The sequence below is a fragment of the Ictidomys tridecemlineatus genome, chromosome 4, assembly GCF_052094955.1.
Source record: "Ictidomys tridecemlineatus isolate mIctTri1 chromosome 4, mIctTri1.hap1, whole genome shotgun sequence".
Lineage (NCBI taxonomy): Eukaryota > Metazoa > Chordata > Mammalia > Rodentia > Sciuridae > Ictidomys > Ictidomys tridecemlineatus.
In genome coordinates, this window is record NC_135480.1 from 103,130,113 (window position 1) to 103,143,596 (window position 13,484).

The following is a 13,484-nucleotide window of genomic DNA, read 5'->3' on the forward strand; positions in this document are numbered from 1 at the left end:
AAGGGTTTTGGAGAGGATGGAAAACTTTTTTCCTGGTGTAGGAGGAGTGGTTCCATTTGGATCCCTGCACAGTCTTGACACAAACTTCAATCTCCTCTCTGGACCTTCCTGTCCCTCCCTGGACTCCAGGGTGATTTTCAGGTCAACAGATGGGCTGCTTGTTTCCAGAGGCAGATGCTGCAGAGGGCAGGGCATGTCTGTTTTGCTTACCTCTGTATGCCCAGCACCAAGCACATGCCGGGCACGCAGCGGGCACTTAGCAAGCACCTCCCGATGGAGGGACTGAGTGAATGAGCCATTGCATCAGCCCCTCCCTGAGACGGGAAGAGGACAGAGTGCAGGCATGAGCGCTGGCTGATGCCAAGGATGGAGCTTTGTAACAAGGGAAGTGACTATTATGTTGCCTACAGGAACTTCGCAAAATGTTCCCATCTGGCAGCTCCCCAGACCCAGATCTGAGTCCCTGGCTTAGGTAACACTCAGAAAGAAGCACCAGCCAGGCTGCCCTGTCTTGGGCTGTTTCCTCTGCATTCCTCTGATCCCCACTATTCCAGGATCCCCATGGTTGGGGGCACCCAACACATATGGGGCACCCCGGGAGTAGGAGGATCTCTATTAGCACCTGCAGCCTCAGCTTGTTTCCAGAGACCCTCTTGCCCCTGGCCCTTAATAGGCCCTTGGAGAGTTGACCCTTCAGTCCTCCCAGCCCTCAAAATGAGGGAGGAGGAGCAGGGAGGAGCTCCAGGCCTTCGTGTCCCTCGGACATCCTCCCACTCAAGTGCTCACACTTCATGTGAGTTGGCGGCAAAGAGAGAATGAGCAGGAGGGGAGGGCAGGCAGCGCTCAGGAGAGAAAGTGTAGGCTGAGGGCTGAGGGGGCAAGAGGACAGCCACATCCCCCCTTGCCATTGCCAGGACTCTGCTGGCCTGAGGACATGGGGGCAACCCCATCCAGGTGCTCCCTGTCTGACCCCAACTGGCCAATCAGGCAAAGGGAAGGGGAGTTGGAAAAACGAGCAGCCCTGACTGCAGGCCTTGTCTCGACTTTGTGCTTCAGGATCTAAATTGTCTAAAATTTCTCCAGTGACTCACTTTGAAAATCAAGAACCGGAAGTTAGGGGAAATGCTTTAGTTGAAATATTCTGCCTCTAGCAAACTTGATCTCTGAATTGGGAACAATGGGAATGATTCTGATGCTGCAGGGCCTGGGTCCAGCCTGGAGGTGTCTGTTTGGGCCTGCTCTCTCAGGGAGCAAGAGCTCCTTGTGGGCTGGAGTCGAGTCATCAGCCCTTCTGACCTCGTGTGCCCAGCACAAGGCCTGAGAGGTGTTTGGTGGCAGGACAATGGCAGGAAGTGCAGGCGGGAGCAGGTGCTAGATCCCTGGACAGGGTTCCTGCTGGTCCTGGGGATCCTGGAGCCCAGTTCCCACCCTTCGGGTCAGAGCAGAGGAAGGGACTCCAAGACATCCCACCCGAGCCTTATCCTTCTCTCCCACCTGCCCCACCCAGGGCCCCCTCTGCAACACAGCCCAACACTCCTCACGGCAGGCTGCCCTCCAGATCCTGGCCTGGCGTCCGGCTCACATGTTTTTCCTCCAGCTGTCCCCTGGGACAGTCAGGACTTAATGAACTGCTGAGTTGCCTAGGTAGCCTTTGATCCCAGCAGTTCAGCAGAAGAAATCAATACAATTAATGGAGAAAATCTAGGTTGTGATGTGGAGATTGGGGTGGGCCTTGTGGCCACGTGCCTGCCTGCCCACCTGCTGGCACAGTAGGAATCTGGGCCTGTCTCCCAGGACAGAGCCCTGCCTCTAGATAGTCAGAACCCTAGGACACTTCCAGACCTGGGCTGGGCAAGAGTCAGAGATGAGAGAGGAGTCTGAATAGGCAGGAAATGCTAGGAAGGAGGGCAGCTGGCTTGGTTGAGGGGACGCTGGGGAGGGAGAAGGCACAGAGAGAAGATGGGGAGAGGCTGGCACGGAGCAGAAGAAGAATTAGTGAGCTGCAGCTTGGCAGTTGGCAGTTGGTGCAATGATCCTTGGAAGCCAGCTTAAAGCCTGTGGAGCTTGAGGTAGATGGTGTGGCAGTAAAGGGCACCACAGGGTCCACTGGGATGGAAATAAGTAAGCAGCGCAGCCCAAGGCCCTGAAAGAAGAGAGCCATGACAGTATGCACCCCACACTGTCGGTCTCGCCTGCCCCATGCCAGCCCCAGGTTTGCCATGCCCCCTGCCCCTCGGCAGGCCCCAGGACGGGCCTTGCTATGATCTGTGGGCATCCTCCATCTTTGGTCACAGTCCCAGCCAGGAACACCTAGGTGGAGCCCCACCCAGCACACTTTGCAGGCCAGGCCGGGCCAGCTCTCACACCTGGAGAGGTGAGGGAGAGCTCCGTGAGGCACTCCCTGTCGCAGCCACCTGAACAAGGAGTCTGAGTACACAGATGATCCGCTTCCTCCATTGTCTTCCCCCACCTCACCCCAGCTGGGCCGCTGCCAACAGGGGGAGGGGAAGGGGCAGGGGCAGGTGTCCTGGGGCCTGGAGCCAGAAGACTGTTCTTAGAGGGGCCAGGACGGGGATCTGACGTCAGGGAAAGGTGCCAGCCAAGGGTGTGCGTGCCAGTGGGACTTGGTGGAGGCAAGTCCCAGCAAGGCCACTTGCTCAGGCACCTGAAACCAGCAGCCTTGTTTCCTCCTCAGCTCTGAACCTGGCTGGAGCTCCCTTGGGACTTCCTGCCAAGTCACCCCTGCCCCTGCTAGGGACCCTGGTATCCCGAGAGTCGATCCTCCTTCTGGCAAACTCTCCATCTCTGATGATCCTCAGCTTCTGTGTGACCCTCAGCTCAGGCTATGGCCAGGAATCTGCGTTTCTGATCTTGCAATGAGGAGGCAGAGGGCTTTTGAAGATTCTGGTTTCCTGTCTTTCAGAATGAGTGATGCTAACCCTGGAATAACAGCCACTTATTGTACACCCTCATTTCATGGACCAGGAGGCAAGAGCACACAGCTGGTGGGGACAGAGCCAGACCCAGGAAGGAGTGCACGTCTCCAGTCTCCTTCCCTCTAAGACCCCTATTCCTCACCATCACTCAGGGTCCTGGGGTGGGCTCTGCAAGAACGGAGGAGGGAGGGGGTTGAGATGGGCTCTGTGATGCTTCCCAGGAACTGTGACTCTCATAAGAATAGGACAGACCCTGGGGACTGGGGACTGCAGTAAGTCTAGAAGAGGTGGCAGCTGGAGCTACCATGGCTTTGGCCAAGTCTGCCCAAGTCACACTTTCAAGAGTTGTGATTCACCAACGCCAGAGTGAGAACTGGCCTCCAACCAGGAGACTCAGTCAGCTACTCAGAACCTAGGGCAAGTCATGAAATCTCTCCAAGCCTCAGTTTCTTCATCTGGAAAAGGGGCATGCTATATCCACTTCCCAAATTCATTGTGAGTATGAATGAAAGCCCAGTCTGGAGTGTATAGCAAGGTATCCAGGCACCCTCCTCTGTTCTCTTCTCCTCTTTCCTCCTTCCCTCTCCCTTTCTGGATTTCATTTTCCTGAATTAAAAAAAGAAAGATGAACTGAAGTGGTGTCTATTGTGTCTACCCACCCCCATCTCCAACCCTTAATTCACTTCAATAATCTCTAGTGGCCCAATGGAGCAATCAGACACATTCTGCATAACACCCCTTCACCACACACACACACACACACACACACACACACACACACACACACACACACACTCACATGCTCCAGGCACACGGACTCTGCATCAAAAAACAGAATTTCAGCCCTGGGTGACACTTGCCCTTTGAATTTAGCATTCATAGGTTTTTCAGGAACAGTTCTGACTTACACCTGTTTGTCATCCAAACAGTGACATTTTTAGAATGAAAGTGTTGCCAGGACAACTGGTATAAACCAGGAATGTCCTGGGAACCCTATGAATACTCATCAGAACCTGTTCTCTTAAGTGAAGAAACTTCTGCCCAGAACCCTGTCTGGGATGCACACCATCCTTCTTAAGAGAGCCCTGTGCCCCAGACCAGGCTCTCTGCCCCTTCCCTGGCCTGTCAACACACAATGCTCGCTTCTTTCTTCACCATCAATTGCTGCCCTAGTGTCACCTATTTGCTTCCCTGTGTCTCATACTCACCGTGAGCAACTTGGGCATACCAACTCTGCTTGGCATGCAGTAGATGCTCAATAAATGTGTATGGAAAGAAACACCCACCTAGAAGAGAAAGCTAGGCAGAGAGTAGGGGTTAACATAGCTCCTGGAGGGAGCTGGAAGAAATCAGCTTAACAGTAAAGAAGAGAGCTGTTGTTTTCAACCAGGCAAGTCGGAGCATCTTTGCCCCCCTCCCCTCCACCCTCCATGTGCACAACTCTGCGAATGGCACCTGGTGGTTGGCCAGAGCTGACATCTTCATGCCTGCAGGTGACGAGTCAAGAGGACACTGAGTGCTTTGTTGAAATGCTTTCAGAGTTAGAGACTGTACCCAAAAGAGTGAAGGCAATTCAGAACCACCACCTGGGAGGGTTCCCCATTTCTCCTCCCTGGCTGCCTCCCTCCACCCCAACACTGGCATCCAGAATGGGTCCCCTGTATACTCTAGCCAGCTGCCTGGGTGCTGTCACTTGTCAGTTGACAATGGAGAAGGATGTTTCTCTATTTTCTAGCTCAGATGAGCTTTCGAAGACGCTATCTGGCTGTGATATAAATCCATTGAGAAAGCCCTGGAGGGAGCCCCTGCAAAGCCCTAAATTGGACACTAAAAACAGATAAAAGCCGATGGTTTAAAGGCTTTATGTGAGCTCCATTTGGGGGAAGGAATGAAAACAGGGATTTAGTTTGTCCTCTCCTACCACATACTTTGGGCAGCTGTGGCCTGAGATCTTAAATATTTTGCGTCCCAATTGCATGGATCTGAGGGGCCAAGGAGCCAGTGAGAGACGCAGGGATTCCATCTACAAACAGGCCCTACTCCCCAGTCCCCTCACCCCCACCCCACAGCCCTGCTCTGACACCAAGTGCAGGGTCAGGACTAAATGACCGAAGGGATGGATCCCAGCCCTGTGCAGCCCCCAGCTGCCCCAGGGAGCACCCAGTGTTTCTGCAGCCCCAGGCCCTGGTCTCCTCGGACCCAGCTAGTGGGTGGCAAGCTAAGCAGAAAGACATTGCTTCCCACCTGGCTTCCATCCCTCTTACCTCTGCCTTTCTTGGTCACGACTCTGTAGCCAAAGAAAATTTGGAATTTGGGAGAACAGAAAGGCCAGAATGAAAATTCCAGAAGGTTTTAGCCCAACGTGCAGCACACAGGGATGTCTGGAGTGACGAAGGACACAGGAAAATCCCGTAGCCTCTCTTTGAGGTAAATAATGAAAGCAAGGCTATTCCAATCAAGAGGATAGGCCGTCACTTTCTCCAAATAGAGCCTCAGTGGCTGGAGGGGTAATGCCACTCCTGTTCAACTCAGTGGTTCTCAATCTACACACTAGAATTTCCCAGGCAGATTTTTAAAATCCCAATGCTCAGGCCATGCTCCAGGCTAACCACTTAGAATTTTAGGGCTGAGACCCAGGCAACAACATTCAAATTGGTTCCACCATTTTCCAGGTGATTCCACTGAGCATTTAATGTTGGACCACTCTTCTCATCCATTAGGCCTGCTAATGAACACCAGAGGGTAGGGTCAAGGGCTCCCATCTTTGTCAAAACCCTTCCCACTCCTGCCTTAACTCCCACCCTTTGATTTAGACCTTTAGTGAAGAGATGTCCATTGATGAAGGTCAAGTTAAGAATCTACCCTTCCCTTCCTACTAGGCAGGGTGAGCCTGACTCAGGTCCAATATGCATCAAGATTTGCATGGTATGGAAGCAGCTTGAGGTCATGTCAGATCTGGGTGGGAGGCTGGGAGTCATATAAGCCAACCTCCCTCCCATCTTACAGGTGGGGACACAAAGGAGACTGAAGGTGAGATGTCACCCTCACTGAGATGGTCAGTGAGCACTTATCTGAGTCCTGGATTCTGTCCTTCATGCAATAGTGTCCAGCTTGAGGGTTCCAGATCCTTGGGAATGCTAGCTCTTCCATCAAATGCTGAAGGCCTAGAACAGCAAAACCTTCTGATTTCTGAAAACCCCTCTATGAATGCATTTCCGAGAGAGGAGAAGAGGAGGAGTCATAGCACCGTGTTGATCAATGCTGTCTAGAACCTTGGTTTTGCCATTTAGAAGCTCTGTGACCTTGAAGGCCATCTTAACCTTTCTGAGTTTCTGTTCTACTTATTTATAAGCTAGCAAAGTATTGATTATCACACAAGGTTGATAAGTAACACTTTGACGAGATTGAGCCTGTCAAATACTAGGGCCACACCAACAGCTTAGCAAAAGCTACCCATCCCTTCCTTCCCGTGTCCTAGTCCTCTCCTAGAATCAAGGAAAAGCTTTCTTCTTCCTCTGCAGTGTAGAAATTGTGTCCCCAAAACAGCATGGAATCTTGGGGACCCCACTCTTTCCCCAAGATAATCTCCTGGGTTACAGTAGGAAGTGTGGGTTGAGATCCTTCAAGACTCATAGCAATGCTCTCAGGAAGTCACACCTCTCAGCAGGTGGTTCTGAGTTCCTGGCTGGCCCCGACCACTTGAGATATGGCATGTTCGTGTCCCTTGTCCTAACTGGCCTGGAATTAAAGGGAAATAGTACGTGACTTTTTCAACAAGTAACACCTGGTGGCCTACTCCATACCGGGGATAAAGGAGGGACGAGCCACACATGGTCCCTGCTCTCCCAGAGATCCCAGGTGAAGACAAATGTTTGACAAAGGACTTCAGTTCAATGGTGATTTCATCTGATTTTGTGTCCCCACAGCATTAACATATTGAAATCCTGACCCTCAAGTGATAACATTAGGAGGTGGGAATTTTAGGAGCCCACATGAATGGAATTAGTACCCTATAAAAGAGGCCCTATTATGGTTTGGATATGAGGTGGCCCACACAAGCTCATGCGTGAGATAATGCAAGAAGGTTTGGAGGAGAAATGATTGGGTTATAGCCCTAACCTGATCAGTCGATTGATCCCTGAAGGATTAACTAAGTGGTAACTGGAGGCAGGTGGGCTGTGGCTGGAAGGAGAATGGGAGGCATGGCTATGGGGTATATATTTTGTTATCTGGAGAGTGGAAACTCTCTCTGCTTCCTGATCATCCTGTGAGCTGCTTCCCTACACCACACACTCTGCCATGACATTATGCCTCACCCGAGCCCCAAGGAATGGAGCCCGTGGACTGAGACCTCTGAAACTGTGAGTCCCTAAATAAATTTTTCCTCCTCTACAGTTGTTCTGGTCAGGTCTTTTAGTCACAGCAGCAAAAAGCTAACTAAAATAGGCCCCAAGGTTTGCCCTCCCGCTTTCCATCGACTGTATGGACCAGGAAGCAGGCCCCAGCAGACACTGAATTTGCCTGCCCCTTGCTCTTGGATTTACGTCTCTAGAACTGTGAGAAGTACATTTCCATGATTTATAAGCTCCTCAGTCTGTGGTATTTTGGCATAGCAATCCCAATGGACAAAATAAAAATTGGTACCTAGAAGTGCGGGTGCTACTGTAATGAACACCTAAAAACTGGGGAAGTGGCTTTGGAAGTGGGTAATGGGTAGAGGCTGGAAAGGTTTTGAGGTGCACGCTAGCAAAAGCCAACTCTGCCATGGACCTGTTCTTTAAAAGGCAAGAGAAAGGAAGGCTCAGAAGAAGAGAAGAACCATAAAGAAAATTTCAGTTTTCTTAAAGAATATGTAAGTATTCATGAGTAGAATGTTCAAAGAAATATGGAGGGTAAAGGCCATTCTTATAAGGTCTTAGAAATAAGGAATATATTATCAGAAATTAGAAGAAGGGCAATTTTTATTACAGAGTGGCCAAAAACCTTGGCTGAATTTTGTTCATGTTCTAGTGTTTTCTGGAAATGCTATTTGGCTGAAGAAATTTCTAAGCAAAAGATCGAAGGCACGACTTGGCTTCTCTTCAATGCTTGCAGTAAAATGTTTGAAGAGAGAAATGATTTAAAGATAGAATTTTTAATAAACAGGGAAGTAGGATTTAAAGATTTAGAAAATCCTTAGCCTATTCATGTTGTAAAACTTGAGAACGTGTGTGTCAGAGAGAAAACACCAAAGTTTGGTCAAAAGGCCAAGTGACCATTTGATAAGGAGATTAGGCATGTATTATCCAGGTGTTATTCATCCAGATAATAGAAGAATGACCCTGAAGTCATGTTTGGAGATTATTGGAAGTGCCCCTTCCATCACAGGTCCAGAGTGCCAGGCCTGGGAAAAGAATGACTTCAAAGAAGAAGCTACAGACACCTGTGGGGCCTGGGGTCTGCTGCCTAGAACCACCTCAAGGCTCTGCTCCCACATTCTGGCACAGCCGGCCTCAGCTACCCCAGGTTTGGCTCCAGCAGTTCCAAGAGTGGTGTGGCCTTCGTGGTTACCCCCAGGAGGGCACAAACAGTAAACTGTGGTGTCATCCATGCAGTGCCACCTCTGCCAGTACACAGAGCACATAAGTCATGTGGCTACCTGCACCTAGAGAGTTCCCACCAAAGCAAAGCCTGGCGGAGCTGTGGGCAGAGCCCCAGCAGGCCCTGCCAGGCTGAGAGAGCTCCTGGCACCAGACTCCACCCCAGGAGAGCTACAGAGCAAAGCTCTGCCCCAGTAAAGTCATGAGGTTAGGACTACCCAGAGCCTTGGGGGCCCAGGCCCTGGCCTAGTATGTCTGGAAGATGAACATCAACTCAAAGTAAAATCAGGTCTTAGGATTTAACGTTTGCTCTGCTAAGCTTCAAACTTACTTGGGGCCTATAACTCCTTTCTTCTTCCCTGTTCTCCCTTTTAGAATAGGAATATCTCTTCCACTATTGAATTTTGGAAGCACATCATGTTTGATCTCACAGGTTCACAGCTGGAGAGCAACTTGCTTCAAGTTGAATCCTACCTTGCATCTCATCCATATCTGATTTAGATGATATTTACATGAGACCCTGGATTTCAGACTTTAGAGTTGAAATGAGAATAAGGTAAGACTTTGGGGGTTAATGAGATGGAATGGATATATTTGCATGTGAGAAGGACAAGAATTTGGGGTAGGGGGAGCCAGGAATAGAATGCTATGGTCAGAATGTTTGCCTCAATTCCAAATTTGCATGGATGAAATCCTAACCCACAAGGCCATGGTGTTAGAAGGTGGGGTGTTTGGTCAGGTGATTAGGTCCTCAGGATAAAGTGGGGTGAATGTTGCAATGGGAGAGAGAGAAGGAGCTTAAGCAGTAAATAAGGAGACTTGCCCAGACTTGGAGGAGGTCAGAGGAACTTCCTGGAGAAGGTGACTACTAACTGGAGAACTGAAGAATAGGTAGGACTCAACTATGAGAATTCCAGGGGACAGAATGGTGTTCTTGGCAAAGGGAAGAACACAGGTGGTAAAGACCACAGTGAAAGAGAACATTGTGTTTTCAAAGATCTGGCAAATTGAGCAGATCTGGCAAAATGAGAATTGTTGAGAGATGAGACTGGAGTCACAAGAGTCAGATCATGACTCTTCTGGTCCCGTAGTTCTCAAATTGGAGTGTGAATCAGAATCACCAAGAAGGCATGTTAAATATGGACGGCTGGACCCCCACTCCAGAATATCTGATTCTCTAACTGTGAGAAATAGAAAGTTTGGTGGTCCATATCCTTAGCCTTAGTTGAGACATAAGATCCAATTGTAGCCATTTTAACTATAATACTTCCCTTTGCCCACCCCAGTTTTAAAATTAGCCAATCTTGTAGATGATAAAGCTGAGCACCTCCTGTCAGGGCAAGGGACATCGCAGCCTTAGGGATAAAACTAGGAGCACTGCCTGCTCAGGTGCACTTGCTAGCCAGAGGGGAACATGCCCTCTAGCAGAAGTGAAGCTTGCCTTGCCTACACAATTCCAAGCATGCATCTGAATTCTCACTGCAGATTTCTAACAGCTCTGGTGTGCAGCCTAAGAATTTGCATTTCCAAACAGCTTCCAGGTGATACTGATCAATAGTCCCCAGTACCACTTCCTTCTAGGCTGTGTTAAGTAGTGAAGACTTTAGTCTAAGAGAAAGAAGAGTGAAAACATTTTCAGCTGGGGGGGAGATGTATGCTTTTCAGAGATCTTGCCTGGTTGCTGTATAAAGAAAAAAAAATGCTGTTGAATGAGTGGGTGCCTGCTGGGAGCTGCTGGGACCCCAATGTGTCTGTGGCTCCCCACTGAAATCACAAGTAGATCTCAGTTTAGAAGACTTTCTGCTCTACTTCAAGATAGAGTCCTCTCTCGGGAGAAATTTTTCCATACGCCTCTTGTGTTTCTGCATATTGTGCTATTAATTGACTGTTTGGAACAAACTTTTCAAGGATATTTGTATAGCAATCAGCCTTGGGAAATAGAGATTGCATCTCTTCAAAGCAAAGAGAAATTTAGTTTAGTGTCCAATATAAAAAGTAGCATAACACACTGGATTTGCAGGTGTCAGCTGACCATCTCCCAGTCACCCTGTAGGAATTGGGGTTTTGGAAATCATGCCAGTGCTGACCCTCTGGCTACTGCTATTGCTGAATGTAATGAAGTCCTTTGTCTCTGACCCAAGAGTCTCATGTCTTCCACCAGCATCCATGAAACTATGGCAGGCTAACTTGTCAGCTCGCAAGTTGGATAAAATATGAGACTCTCCACATCCTCCTATCGCGATGGACAAAAGTGCAACATCTGCAGGGGAGAGATAAAGAATGTCCACGTGTTTCTGCCCTTTTCAATGTTTTATTACTCAAATCACTTAATACAATTTCATTCTATATGTTCTTAATCAAGGAAATGACAATCCTGAATGCTAGGGGCATTGCAATAGACATAATCAATTCAAAGCAAACAATTCTAAGTTAACTCTAAGCACTGCAAACACACTTAATCAAGACAGACCTATTATAGACATTCCCTCTGCATGCTTAGCTTAAGTGCTAGATTTAAAGTCTTAAGTCTTAGGTCTCAAGTCCAGCAGATGCATACTCACTCAGACCTCAGCGGCCAGGTGAGGAACCGATAGAGGCTTCTCCTGAGGTGGAGTTGACGGCTGGCTGAGGAGATGGTCATAAGGACTTTCCCCACCAGAGTCAAGAGGCTGCTGTAGAGTTTGAGAGTGGTGAGGATGACGCAGAGGATCAGGCAGATGAGAAGAGTTGGGATGTCAGTGCAGGTCCTCATCAGGCTCTAGGCTGGTGTGCATCAGTGTCGGCTGGCTGAATGTCCTTTTGCTCTATTATTTATACTAAATGTGGGGGCTTCTCCCACCCTTTGGGTCCCTGTCAGCTGTTACCAGCTTTCCTAGTGACATCCTGCCTCCTAGAGTCAGGACATATGGTCTGGTGGTTTCCGCTCTGATATCACACTTCTGACTCTTTATCAGGGTTACAACAAATGACAGGTGACTTCACCCTGACTCTTACAAGGATTGTGGAAAGTGACTTGCTTTTATCAGGCTATGCCTGTTAGACATATTGGAGGGATCTGTGGCTTGCCTAGTGAGACTGCAGGTTTATTTTAAGATGAAGTTTTAAAATGGAGTTGTTTAGGCTAAGGCCTGAGGCCATCCTGCCCCCTCCCCATCCTACTGCCCCACTCTGCCTCCTTCAGTGGCCTCTCTGGCCATCCTTCCCCTACACACAAAGCACATCAGCCCAGCAGATGCACTGAAATAGTCAGTTGTCACAGGCTCCTCCAAGGAGCATTGCAGCAGTATTATTTGCATCCAGGCTCCATGTTTCCCTGCAAGTGGGCTTTCTCTTAGCCTCCCATCCCCAAGAATCCAGTGTCAGAGGGCAACAGCACAGTTTTCATGACCCGCCTTGACCTTGGGCTTTCAAAAATCAATGGTTACTTTGGCATCCATCATTGTATTTTATCTTCCAAACCATGCTACAGGGGACTAGCAAAGCCTCATCTCACAGATAGGGAAACTGAGGTAGGCAGACTTCGAGACTCATTAGCGGGGCAGGACCAACTTCAGACTCTGTGCTCTTTTCACAATGCCATGGTGTTGCTCGTTTTCATGTTTTAATATCAACCTGAGCCGAGCATGATTAGGTAGGTAAGGCTTGACAGAAGAAAGGAAAAACCCTATAAAGCAAAAGAGGAATGGTTGGAAATTACATTAGCATTTATGATGGAGAGCTGCCTGTGTGTGCATTTCAACATTTCCAGGCACAGTTCTCACCCAGTGCAGGGAACAGAGCCATGAGTCATAGTGCACCCTTAAGTCGGGGTGAGGCTTGGGACTGGAGGATGTTCCCTTTTAATAGTCCAGGGGAAAGGAGCGAGCCTCCCAGGTGGTGATGGTGGAGGGGAGGCTGCAGGCTCACTCCAGGTAGCCCGTTGTTTTTGAATTGTAGATTGCCAGGTTTGATTGGAAAGTCAGAAGTCTAGCCAGGCCCCCTGCAGACCTATTTATGTGCAACTGGTCTCCTCTCTGAGAGGAAATAAACATCAGAGACTGACTACCCAACCTGCCTGACACAGCCCTTCCTGAAGCCAAAGCAGCCACGGTGAAGCTGAAGCTGAATATTGGGGGGTTGCTGGGACCCTAAACAGCTCCCTGCTCCCCACCCCAACAACCCTGTGTGCTGTCTGAATTTCCTTTCCCACCGCTACATGAAACTTTTAGCATCTGCCTCCTCCCCAGCAGCTCCTGTTAAGCCCCATCCCTTCTTTCTCCTCTACCACTTCCGTTTCATCTCTAAATGATCTAATATTAATGTTCTCGTCATTACAGTGTTCAGAGGAAAAGAACGAGTTTCGTCCGCAGAGAGAGGGAGTTGAGAAATTAATATAATATTTGTTCAGGATTGATTTCAAGCCGTAATCCTTGCTGCCAGAGAGACCCATCTGTTTAAAACTATCAGACACTAATTACCTAGCTCGTGAACACAATAGCAGGATTGAGGAGTGATGTCCTGATACTCCCCCACACACTTGCAATTTAGCATTGTTATTTATTAGAGGAAAAAAAATCTCTCCGGGAAGACGGATCTCCCATCCTCTTGACTGGCAGAGGCTCCCAGAGGGCTGAGCCCAGCATGAACAAGCCCGGAATTTCTTGATCAAAGAATCCCAGGAACTGCATTCATCTGGCTATAAAGGTCAAATCCATTCCAAATTCATCCCCTCTCCCCTTTCTGACTCAGTCCAGACTCTCCACCAAAGCTCCTTTTTGGTAAGGCTTAATAAAAGGACTCTGGGTAAACCACGGTTCAAAGTGCTGATTCATCCTCGAATGTTCCCTCTCCTTCATCCTCCTGAGGAATCAGACGCGGCGGCCTGCGAGGTCTATTTCCACCACCGCCCTCCTTTCCTTTCAAGGCTAGCACGTTATGGACATCCGCCTCTGGTCTCTCTCCCCTTTTAATCAGTATCTGCTTGCAGGTG